Raw genomic sequence first — 13,367 nt, forward strand, 5'->3', positions numbered from 1 at the left:
TGAGGAACACGCAGGTGAGAGAGGTAGGAATGGAAGGTGAGAAGACAGAGATGTAGGGAAAAGAACATAGGAGGGACGAGGAGAGAAATACAGAAGGAGAGAAACTTTTTCGGACTAATCAGTATATGTATGCTTAGTCACAAAGATGTCAAAAATTGAAAATTTCTCAACAGTTTAGAGAACTATTGTTTTTGCTTGTGTTTATAATCAAAGATAATGGGGGTAATTTTCAACTTTGCTGCCTGGGGATTGCCCGTGATCCATATACAGTAAGTGTGGTGTGGCTGAGGTTTGAAAGAAGTTTGATGACACTGTGAAAATAGCGCTGTAGGCAGATTTGAATATTTTATTCACAGTTCTCCCAATTTAAGTTTCCCTCATTCAATGGCTGAGGGGTAGGTTGATAAATGACCTACTCCCAGTTCTCGGCTGAAGCTAATTTGTACCCACAAAGTCGGAGGATCTCAAGAACAACATGAGTTGGCTCTCCCTCTCTGAAAGACTCTCTCCTTTTTACTCTGTCCCTCTCACTGACAACCTAACTCCAATTGGAAACTCAATGGTCGGAATTTGCCTTTATCGACGCATACGTGATTTCAGTGTAATATAATGGGGAATTTGTAACGTAGTCTGCTGTGACAGCAACATACTGTCTAAGCAGCCAATCATATTGCTGAATTCTCTCAGCCAGGGAAGCAGGAACTGAGAACCTGCTTTCAGCCCGACTTAAAAAAAATGTTAGAGGGCAAAACAAAGATTGGGGCTCCCACACGGGGATAAGGTAAACCTGAAATAAATATGAACAAACTTTAAGTTTCTTAAAAATTGTAATTTTTGTTATAGGAAATAGGAGCAGGAGTAGGCCATTTGGCATCTTTAGCTTGCTCCACTGTTCAGTAAGATCATGGCTGATCTGATCTGGGCCTGAACACTTTCCTACCCACTCCCCATAACCCTCGACTCCCCTGTAGTTAAAAAATCGGTGTATCTCTACCTAAAATATATTCAATGACCCAGCCTCCTCAGCTCTCTGGGGTAGAGAATTCCAAAGATTCACGACCCTGTGAGAGAAGAAACTCCTCCTCATTACTGTTTTAAATGGGCGACCCCTTATTCTGAAACTATGTCCACAAGGGGAAAAATCCTCTCTGCATCTACCCTGTCAAGCCCCCTCAAAATCTTATATGTTTCAATAAGATCATCTCTCATTCTTCTAAACTCCAATGAGTATAGGCCCAATTTTGCTCAACCTTTTTTCATAAGACAACTCCTTCATCTCAGGAATCAACCTAGTAAACCTTCTTTGATCTGCCTACAATGCAAGTATATTCCGCCTTAAATAAGGAGACCAAAACTGTACACAATACTTTAGGTGTGGTCTCACCAACACCCTGTACAATGGAGAAATTTGACACGCCACAAAACTAAAATTAGTTTTTTAGAGCCATAACATTTGTTTAGCAGTCAATGCACTGTTAAAACCCCTGTTACACCCAATCCAACAAGGCCTAACATTTAACAGCAATATTACCGCAGAAAAGCCCAAGTTTTCGTCAGCTTCACTGATTGCCAGCTCGGGAGTGGGGCAGTGTTAGAGCATTGAATGACTGATAGCAACTTCAGGATTTCCGTGTTTCGATGTGCATGTGCTAAATCCTGAAGTTGCGGTCAGTTTCAAAGAAGTAATAATGGTGAACTGTTAGTTCGCCGTTATTACCCACAAAAATTCCAGCCCAATATGTAGAAAATGACCAGAACAAACCCTTGTGGTTTTACTTAATGAAGTGCAGTAGCACGGCAAGGTAACATACTGCCAGGTTACTCTAAAACAGCTATGCTTCCCAATTATTGTGCACTGGTTTGAATACAGCTCAGCATTTTCTAAGGAAAACGTACACCAAATATGTAAGTCATCATACTCAGTTAACAACATCAAGCTGTTTAAATTCTACCAATGGGCTCCTTACAAAAATAATTTTTTTTCCATAAGTTATACATTCACACACTAGATTTGTGGTCATAATATTTGCCAGTTCCAATTGTCTACTGAATTGTTCCAATGGGCTGCTGTACTAAGCACTAAGTAATTAGTGCTTTTCATTAGTACTACCAATGCAAAACTCACCAAACATAAATGAAAATCTCTACAAAAGAACTACGTGGAGTGTCATTTTTACTACTTTTGTGTGTCAGCTGTGGCTCAGTGGGTAGCACACTCACCTCTGAGTCAGAAGGTTGTGGATTCAAGTCCTCCTCCAGGGACTTGAGCACATAAATCTAGGCTGACACTCCAGTGCAGTACTGAGGGGGTGCTGCACTGTCAGAGGTGCTGCTTTTCGCTTGAGACGTTAAACCGAGGCCCCATTTGCTCTTTCAGGTGGACAGAAAAGATCCCATGGCATTATTTCGAAGAACAGGGGAATTATCCCCAGTGTTCTGGCCAATATTTAAACATCAATCAACATAACAAAAACATATTATCTAGTCATAATCATATTGCTGTTTGTGGGAGCTTGCTGTGCGCAAATTGGCTTCCACATTACAACAGTGACTACATTCCAAAAGTACTTATGCAAAATACTGTGGATCTGGATATCTGAAATAAAAACAGAAAATGCTATAAATACTCAGCAGGTCAGGCAGCATCTGTGGAGAGAGAAACAGAGTTAACGTTTCAGGCCGATGACACCGTCAGAACTGGAAAAAGTAAAAGATGTAACAGGTTTTTAAGCAAAAGGAAAGGGGGAAGAGGAAGAAAGAACAAAGGGAAGGTCTGTGATAGGGTGGAAGGCAGAAGAGATTAAGAGACAAAAGGGATGATGGTGCAAGGCAAAAGGAGATGGTAATAGGACAAGTTAAGAAACAAAAGAGTCTAGATAGGATGTAAATGGAAATGGCAGAATCATCAATAGCTGCCATGGGAAAGAGAAAAAAACAAAAAAAGAGAAAAAAAAATAGGGGCAGGGGTTATGGTCTGAAATTGTTGAACTTGATGTTGAATCCAGAAGGCTGTAAAGTGCCTAAAGGAAAGATGAGGTGCTATTCCTCGAGCTTATGTTGAGCTTTATTGAAACAGTGCAGAACACCTTCAGTCCGTAAGCGTGACCCCAAGCTTCCGGTCGCCTGTCACTTTCATTCTCCGCTCCACTCCCACTCTGATCTCTCCGCCCTCGGCCTCTTACACTGTTCCAGTTCTGATGAGGGCTCATCGACCAGAAACATTAATTCTGATCCTCTCTCCACAGGTGCTGCCTGACCTGCTGAGTATTTCCAGCATTTTCTGTTTTTATTCCAAAAGTACTTCTTTGGCTGTAAAGCGCTTTGAGACGTCCAGTGGTCGTGAAAGATGCTAAAGAAATGCAAGTCTTTCTTTTCTTTTTTATTATATTACAGCATCCTCGTTTTGCCTGCCAAAATAACAATATACACATCAAAACCATCTAGCTGAAGTCAACAGAAAACCATAGACTTCTACAGTGACTTTAAAGTGAGCACTATTTTTGTTTTGCTGAAATACATTTTTAGTTTTGAGAATGTCATTGGTCTAGAAATTGCGGTCGGAGGCATACCTCTGGTGTTTGCCTCTGACCCGAAAACAATTCCGAAAGTAGCTCCTGGTGCCCATGCTGCAAAGAGTTATGGGGCTAGACTTTCCACTTTGGTGGCTATCGCCCAAAAAATGGCCGCTGTTCCAGCGATGGTCGATGTGTCAGCCTTACTGATCGCTGGAACATCGCCCATTTTTTACTCAGCGATAGGTCAGTGAAGTGAAAGGTCAGCGATGTTACGTGGGCCCAGCGAACGGCCAGCGATGTGGAAGGCAAAAGCTTCCCTAGCAACAGCGATTTTTTTTTGGTGGACAGCTTTTCTCGCGATTCAGGAGGTCAGGAGTCAGCCACACATGCGCAGAAGGCCATTGCTGAGGGGGAGAGAGCGAGAGAGAGAAAGCAGTTAAAGAGAGAGAAAAAATAGAGAATAGAGAGTGACAGATTGGATATATAAATATATAAAAGCAGTTTATATATAAAAGCAGTTTATATACATAAAGAGAGTGACAGATAAAAAATAGAATAAAATGTCATCATCGGACAATGTGGAGGGGGATCGGAAGAGGGCAAAGCCTTTCTCCAACGAGGCGAATGAGGCCCTCGTCCAGGAGGTGCACTCCAGGGTGGGCCGAATTAACCCGGGGTGGCCGTGGGAAACCTCCACCCTGGGCCTACCGGAAAATTTGGGGCCAGATCGCGGAAGTCGTCTCCTCGGCATCCCACGAGGCGAGGGAGCCTGACCAGTGCCGCAAACACTGGAACAGCCTGGTGGCATCAGCAAGAGTAAGTACAGATTTTATATTGTATTGATTTGATTAATTGTTGTAAATTATTTACATACATAAATGCATACATGCATGCATACACATATATATATATTCCCTGCTAGTGTCGGGACAAGGCTATGAACCTGTGCCCTTTTTAAATCTCTCTGGCTCCTGCAGTATAGAGAGATGTATGTGTTAAGCTGTAGCTCCTAAACATGTTGAGCTTTGTTACAACTGTGCATCAATTGTTGTCAAATGTTTTAAACTGCTGTGTTTCCATGATACTACCTAGTCAATTAGCTTATGCCATGCTCTTTTCTCGTTTGCAGAAGAAGATATCTAACAACTGCAGCGAGCAGAGGCGCACTGGAGGAGGCACTGCTCAGCTGCAACCACTGACTGACCTCGAGGAGTGTGCAGCCGCGCTCGTGGGCCATCAAAGCCGTTCGGCCACCACCTGTGGTCTTGCGGAACCCCGCTATGCGTCTCGTGAGTTTTAAAAAGTAATGTAACGTCCTGTAATTATAATGCAATATACAAATGATGTCGTGTCATGTCATGCATGCAGCCTTTGTGTATAAGAAGCAATAAGAGCAGGGGATGCAGCCGCTACAGCTTTCTGGGGCAGTGAAATCCACAAGATGTATTAATATGTAATGTCTCTCGGTAATGTGTACCCTTATGTTCTAATAAGCTCAGTAATAAGCTTTGAAGGTCAACCGGAGATGACAGTGGAGGTACCACCTGAGGAAGAGGAACAGGAGGAGGAGGAGGAAGAAATACCTACCACCACAGAACCAGAGGAGGAAGAGGAATAATTTATGGAACCCACAGAGGGGGATGAGCCTGTGGTCACCTTTGACGTCTCTATTGAGACAGAAGAGGCACTGGGACCAAGCGGTGTGAAGCCAGCAACTCCAAGGTGCATTATAATGCGCATGCCGACCCCACGGCGGTCGGGTCAGCGAGGTCTGCACTTGCCTCCCACGGATGATCGGTTGGAGGGCTTGATCTCCCTGTGCGAGGAGACGGTCGCGATAAGTCGTGAGCATCTCCAGGCTTTTCACGAGTTCACACGGGGCTTTGCACAGATGTTTGCTGAGCATACGGAGGTAGCGAGACAGACACTTGCAGAGTTGCGTGAACAGACCGCCGCCACCAATGCCTTACGGAATGTGCTGTTGGCTGCGCACGGCGCTGCACCCCAAAGTGTCGTGCTCGGTCGGAGGAGTACCAGCCCAAGCACTCAAGCGAGTCAGGCGGAAGAACTTCCTTCCTACTCGGAAGACGATCGCCCCGCTTTGTATTCCCCTCCAACACCCCCCCAACAGCCCATCGTGCCGCCATCACGCCCACCACGGCAGGAAGTCTTTCCGTTGCCCACTGCACGCCAGACTCGTCTCGGTCTCTGGGGACCAACACGGGCGAGTGGGCCTAAGACACGGGGGGGGGGGGGAAAGGACCTGGAGGGAAATGTGGCCGCAGATAGGGAGGGGGGTTATTTTTGTTGATATTTTTATTGTTATTACTTTTATTGTTATTGTTGTGTTCTTTTTATCTTAGTGTTACTGTTGGTTTATAGTTGGCAGGGTGGGGGAGGATTGTTAAAAATTAAAATTCTTGTTAAATTCAACAAAAAAATGTATTAATGTAACAATTGTTGTGCAATGTCTTAGAATAACACAACTTAAGTTAAGCTAAACATTAATGCAATTGTTGTACAGCAATGGCCAGGCCAGGGCTAAAACGTAACTCAACGCAAATGCAACTGTTGTCTAGCTGTAACTGTGACTGTCCCCAATGTAAGTTCATGCAAAGAGTTCATTTATGAGCTGCTGGCGCAACAGCTTTGCAGTCGCGTAACTCCCACGGGGTTTCTCCAGTCTTCTGGGGGGCGGGGCGGGGGGGGTGGAGGAGGTTGGTGGGACGATGGATTCATCACCAGGCTGATTGTCCTCCCAGAGGTCCTCACCAGCCCCCTCCTCCTCCTCCTGCTCCTCATCATCTGCCTCTTCCGCCTCCACTCCTTCTGGAGGTGGACCAGCTGCCCCATCTGGCATTTGTTGTCCTTTCCTTATAGCTAGGTTATGCAACATGCAACACACCACAATAAACTCAGCGACCTGGTCAGGGTGGTACTGTAGGCTGCCACCAGAGTGGTCCAGGCATCTGAAGTGCTGCTTGAGCACTCCAATTGTCTTTTCAACGATGTTGTGTGTAGCTATGTAGCTTTCGTTGTAATGCTTCTCGGCTTCCGTCAGGGGATTATGCAGGGGGATCATGAGCCAACTGGCAAGGCCATATCCTTTATCCCCCAGCATCCAACCATGACCTTCTGGCTGATTGACAAACAGGTCTGGGATAGCACTCTCACGCAGGATGTGCGCATTATGGATGCTGTGTGGAAATGTAGCATTTACTGCCATGATTATTTGGTTGTGGTCAACAACGAGCTGCACATTCAGGGTGTGGAATCCCTTTCTGTTATGAAACACCTCTGGGTTCTGTAAAGGAGCTTTCAGGGTGATGTGCGTGCAGTCTATTGCTCCCGGCACCTTGGGAAAGTTTGCTATTCTCGAGAAACCTAAAGCCCTCCCGGTTTGTGCCTCCCTGGTCATAGGGAAGCTTATAAAGTCCATCCTGAGAGCGTAAAGGGCTTCTGTCACCTGTCGAATAGAGCAGTGTGTAGCGTGCTGAGAGATACCACAGATGTCACCAGCTGAAGCCTGAAAGGATCCAGATGCGTAGAAGGATAGTGCCGCAGTAACCTTTACCTCAACGGGCAGTGCGGTCCTGATGGTATTGGTAGGCTGCAGATCCCCCTTGATGAGCTGGCATATCTCATCGATGACCTCCTTCCGGAAGCGCAGCCTCCTAAGACACACATTTTCAGACAAGTTGAGGTAAGATTGCTTTTCCCTGTACCTTCATTGGCTGTGCGTTCTCCTCCTCCATCTCCACATTACTCTGCCATCTCTTCGATTGATCCTTTCAAATGCCAGCGTGTGAGCAGTTACAATTAATGGCAGAGAAGCCATAGGCCCCAGAAGCCATAGGCCCCATCACTATCACTAATATTATCACTTGCTATAAATGCACTTTTTAGTAAAAAAATGCCTAATCTACTAAAATAAAAGCTAATATTAGAATCATTATTAAATATAAGTATAAATGTGAGTGGATCTATCTGTTAAAGACCCTTAAATAACTCACAATTTATAAGCTTGAGCTTTTTTAGCAGCCTCCTCCCTTCCTCCGACATTCAAAATGGCATCCATAGTGCCCAGCTCTGTGAGGAAAGCCCAGGAAAAGCAACTATTCTCCAGCAATGTTCTCGGCGAGCGATCAGTCCAGCGATGTGCCGAAAGTTGGGCTGGGTGATGTGTGGGCGATCACTTTGGCGATGTGAGCTGAAAGTTGGGGGGAGAATTTTCCGGCGATGTTCCAGCCTAACTTTCCACCTTTCAGTCAAAATGGGCAATAGCAGGCTGTTTTGGGCGGTATATGGGCACTAGGCCAGCGATGTGAAGTGGAAAGTCTAGCCCACAGTCTCACGCCTCCAGATGGATGGCAGTATAAAGACCCACGGATCCCAGGAACGCAGGTGGTTCGGAAGCGTCCCTAGGATCATGTGGGCCTGATCCTCCAATAACAATGGAGGATTCCACTGCAATCATTTATGAAGAGAATCCCCAAATAATTATACAATGTACAGAATTTTAATAATTAAAAAGGTACCGAATTGCAAAATTATTCATAGGTTCTTTCATCACACCAACCTCAATAAAAACTACATTTTAATAATTTTAAACATCTTAATCCAGGCCAATATTTTCATAAACTCATTTAAACTGTATGTGTATAATTTTTGATTTTTAAATGTTTCATTTGAGCTTAATATAGACCCTTAAGCTGATTCAAGCAGGCCCTACGCCTGCTTTTACCAACCGTAAGAGTTGCATGGGCAATTCCTGGGCAGTTGTTGGGCAAATAGCCCAATTCTGCATCAGCAATACTCATTTTTCAGGCGGTTTGGATGATCTGTCATGGTGTACCTTGAGAGATCATAAGCTCCGCATTTCGCGCATGCGCATGCGGAAATCCAGAAGTTGCAGGGCCTTTCAAATGGATTGCGATGGCGCTGCAATTTCAGGGCCATTACCTTTAGGATTTGCACTGCTTTCAAGCCTACACAAAATCAGGCCACTTTCAGAATGGACTGCAAAACTGTTTGAGGCAAAAACTGTTTTTGAGTTGTGACAATCAGAGTATAAACTGTGGTATTGGACTGTCGGGAAAATTCTCCCATTACTGCGGAATGACTGATTTAAAACACAACGATGTCTGCTACTATTTTAGACAGATGGACCGAAATACTTCAAAATAAAAAAAAAACATTAAATTATCAAAATCATAATAAAAAACTGACAAAGGCTTCCAAGACTAATAGCAGATTGGTAGCACATACACTTAATTGATGACAGCTGTGACAGTATTCAAGCTTTCTAATTTCAGTAAATATGATCTTAATTAACTACATGCTGTTTAACAGCATCAATAGGAAAACTCTGGGTTTTCTCTTAAAGAGGATGATAAATGCAGCATATCTGCTCTTGTGAAAGATTACATGTGGCACTACACCACTGCTGTAATTTACTCACCCTATATTGCAGCTTTTAGTTAGTGGTTCAAGAACAGCTTTAGCAGAAAGCTTGGAATAAATTGTACGTCAATTTTTTCAGTCTTGCTAGTGGGTGGTTATCAGTAGAGATTATCTGGTCACGAATACTGGTGGCAGAGAATGCCTGTGTTATCTCTAGACTTGACTATTCTAATGCACTCCTGGCTGGCCTCCCACGTTTGATCCCAAGTAAACTTGAGGTCATCCAAAACTCTGCTGCTCGTGTCCTAACTCACACCAAGTTCCGTTCACCCATCACCCCTGCACTCACAGACCTACATTGGCTCAAATTTAAAATTCTCATACTTGTTTTCAAATCCCTCCATGGCTTTGCCCCTCGCTATCTCTGCAGTCACCTCCAGCTCCACAACGCCACCCCACCAAACCGAGATATCTGCACTCCTCTAATTCTGATCTCGTGAGCATCCCTGATTTTAATCGCTCAACCATTGGTGGCCATGTCTTCAGTTGCTTAGGCCCGAAGCTCTAGAATTCCCTCCCTGAACCTCTCTGCCTTGTTATCTCTCTTTCCTCCTTTAAGACACTCCTTAAAAGCTACTGCTTTTTGGTCACTTGCCATAATTTCTCCTTATGTGGCTCGGTGTCAAATTTTGTTTTATAACATAGAAACATAGAAAATAGGTGCAGGAGTAGGCCATTCGGCCCTTCAAGCCTGCACCGCCATTCAACAAGATCATGGCTGATCACCCACCCCAGCATCTCCCCCCCCCCCCACACCCCCAGACCACCCCAGCCACAAGGATAACATCCAACTCCCTCCCGAACACATCCAATGAACTGCCATCAACAACTCTCCGCGGCAGGGAACCCCACAGGCCAACAACTCCCCGAGTGAAGAAGTCTCTCCCAATCCCAGCCCCAAACAGCCCACCCCCCATCCAAAAGAGTGTGCCCCCCATCCCCCGCCCCCCCCCCCCCCGGCTCCGGATCCACCCAACACCGACCGGGAACACTCCCCCCGCCCCGTCCCGTCAGAACCCTTCCCAGATGCCGAACACCCCCAGATGTCGAGCCCCCAGCCCGGCCACCCCGGAGCCACGCCCCCGCGACGCCAACCACACCACATTACCAACCGCCATCTGCGCAGTCAACCCGTCCACCCCACTCTGAACACTCCCCGTACCGAGGCACAGAGCCCCCAGGCCCGCCCCTCCAACACACTTCGCCTGTGAAGAGCCATGAGGCATTTTACAGTGTTAAAGATGCTATATAAATACAAGTTATTGTTATTGTTGAACTGGCATTGTGGGGTATAGGAAAATCTGACTCAGCACTACTTCAGTGTCAAGTACAATTTGGCATTCCTTTTAAATCAACCTATAGTGGTCTTACTGAAAATAAGCCGTTGCTTCATTTAAATATTATAATAGGGTTAAAGCTGAACTTTCTGTTATTTTGGGCAGGATTGAGCTGGGCTCTCCCTGTGCTGATCTGGAGTAGGCGGAGAGAAACTCCCTTAAAAAGTCAACACTCTTAAAGTTACTCAGACCTGGCAAAAGGTGGGAAGTGATATTCCACAAGGATCAGTGTCGGTCACCATTTACATAAACGACTTAGACTCAGGAGTCGGAAGTACAATTTAAAAATTTGTGGACCCCACCAAATTGTTAATACAAGTTAATACAGAGGTGGACGGCAACAAAATACAGGAAGACCTGAAGGTCTTTAAGATTATGAGAGGTTTTGATAGGGTAGACGTAGTGAAGGTGTTTCCACTTGTGAGGAGATCAGAATTATGGGCCATAAATATAAGACAATCACTAATAAATCCAATAGGGAATTCAGGAGAAACTTCTTTACCCAGAGAGTGGTTAGAATGTGAAACTCGCTACGACAAGGAGTGGTTGAGGCAACTTGCATGGATGCATTTAAGAGGAAGCTAGATAAACACGAGGGAGAAAGGAATAGCAGGATATATTGATGGGGGTTAGATGAAGAAGGGTGGGGGGAGGCTTGAGTGGGGCATAATCACCGGCGTGGACCCATTGGGTTGAATGGTCAAAAGGAGTTCAAGGATTTTGACCCAGTGACAATGAAGGAATGGCGATATATGTCCAAATCAGGGTGGTGTGTAACTTGGAGTGGAACTTGAAGATGATAATGTTCCAAGCACCTGCTGCCCTGTCCTTCTAGGTATTGGAGGTCACAGCGGCCTTCCATGAGAGGTGGGCGCCGGCGGGACTGGAGTGCATTGTCACCCACGGCAACCAAATTTTAATTTGATTTTATGTTTTAAAGTTTAATTTGTTTTAATTGCCGGGGTTTTAGTGTCCCCCTCCACTTTTATAGGGGGCACTTGTAAAATATTGAATTTTAATGCCCTAAAAAAAACCACAAAAAAACCCCCTGCAAAAATACAAAAAAAAAGAGGGCTGTTATAAGTGTCTGGAGTGTCCCCCAGATCGGGGGGCACTCGATCTAATGTTGATTTGTACTCCCCAAAAAGAGTTGTTGGAGGTCACAGATTTGGGAGGTGCAGCTGTAGAAGTATTGCTTGCTAACATCGTTATGGTGTTTAATTAATTTTCAATAATCAGAACTCAAATGATGGTGTTAGCCCTTGTTCTACCCCTATCCTGCTCCCTGTCTGATTTGCATTTAATAGCCCTAGTGTGAATGCAAAGTTTTGTCCTACTTAAATTACTATCCCCTCCATTTTTAAACCAAATGACAATTCTGTTCCTGCTAGCATAGTGTCTTTATTGTAATCTAATTGATTTATAATAGTGCAAGTAAACAAGAAATTAGACCAGCCTTTGGACCTTAACTTCAATTGCCAAGTCTATCAAAAATGAGGTCCAGCTTTTTATTTGCACAGGATCACCTGTGCCAGCCACTCAGGGGGCAGGCTATGCCACATCTTTCAATGCAAGTCCCTCCCTCTAATTTGAATAGGCTATTGGCACATGAAAAGTTTTCCTAGAGAATTTGCCTGCAATGTGCTTGCCTCAGAGTGAAAAATTCAGCAAGTCACCAGCTCTCAAAGGGCTACAACCGAGCAAGTAAAAGGGTGGTGACAGAAAAACTAGACTAATTATTCTCAATGAAAACAGAAGCATAGAATCAACACTGTGCCATTTGTTGCTGAACAGTTGCCAATCCTGCTGCAGGAGGGAAGCTCTATTTGCGGTTGAAAGCCACCTTTTAGTAATAGCACAGGTGCAAGCTGTGTGAAGGAGGCTTGCTGACTATTGTAGTTATCCAGATCTCTTACTCCTGGCTGCAAATGGGGGAAGATGTTTGTTGGTATCAGGGGTAAGATAAATATGCTACTCACTTTTCCACAAATTTCTTGTGCAGCCCATCAAAGCATTGCACAAACATAAGGTTGGAACTACCACAACCACTGGGAGGTACCATTCTAAACTCCGTACAAACCATTGCCCTTTTGTACACACACTTTCATTGTGCCATGGCTGGGCTTTTCTTGCAGGTGAAGCTGGCGTCTGTGGAACAGAAAACTAATGCTCAGGCTTCCCTGAGGCACTCCTCTACCTTAGAGCCTTTTTCAATGGGGTCAGCAATTGTGAATGTAAAGGTTAGCCCTGGACTCTTGAGCGTTGCTTCTCCTTCCAAAAATTCAGGTACCAGGTTATTGACGAGTGCGGACAAAATGCCACAAGTGTTGCTGCATTTGTTGGTTTTTCATGAACCTCTGCCTCATCGAAATCAGGTAGTGCTGTTTGGAACTTCTAAAGGAATTACAATCCTTATCACTTTAAATGATGTGATTGAAATTGCAGCAACAACCAAGTATAATAAAGGATAGTATAGGCAGGAAAAGAAATGCAAAAGTGGCTGACTACCCAGCAAAATCAATCAGTATATGAAGCAAAATGCAATTGATAGAAAACCAAACATTTTTCCAGCAACTGATATACCCATTTTATATGGATGTAATGCTATGGGCCCAAAATTGAGAGATTCAGCATCAGACCTAATTGCAATAATTATATTTTTAAATGAAAATCATGCATGCCTCATTTCCTCCGACTATTGACTTGGAGTAATGTCAGTGGACTGTTGGCTTCAGGTGGTATTTAGCCAAAGAGACTATGGAAACAAGTAGAAAATGCAGTGCACAAAAAAAATCTAAAGATTTTACAGAGGTATGTCCACTACAGACTAGCGAGCACATAGAAACATAGAAAATAGGTGCAGGAGTAGGCCATTCAATGAGTTCATGGCTGAACATGCAACTTCAGTACCCCATTCCTGCTTTCTCACCATACCCCTTGATTCCCCTAGTAGTAAGGACTTCATCTAACTCCTTTTTGAATATATTTAGTGAATTGGCCTCAACTACTTTCTGTGGTAGAGAATTCCACAGGTTCACCACTCTCTGGGTGA

General features: G+C 44.5%; 1 protein-coding gene across 4 annotated transcripts in view; it reads right to left on the minus strand.

Annotated features, from left to right (window-relative positions):
• invs (inversin) overlaps window positions 1-13,367 on the minus strand; it is a 367,882-nt gene that overhangs the window by 148,817 nt on the left and 205,698 nt on the right. The gene's annotated exons all lie outside the window — the stretch shown is intronic.

The sequence above is a fragment of the Pristiophorus japonicus genome, chromosome 5 (assembly GCF_044704955.1).
Source record: "Pristiophorus japonicus isolate sPriJap1 chromosome 5, sPriJap1.hap1, whole genome shotgun sequence".
Lineage (NCBI taxonomy): Eukaryota > Metazoa > Chordata > Chondrichthyes > Pristiophoridae > Pristiophorus > Pristiophorus japonicus.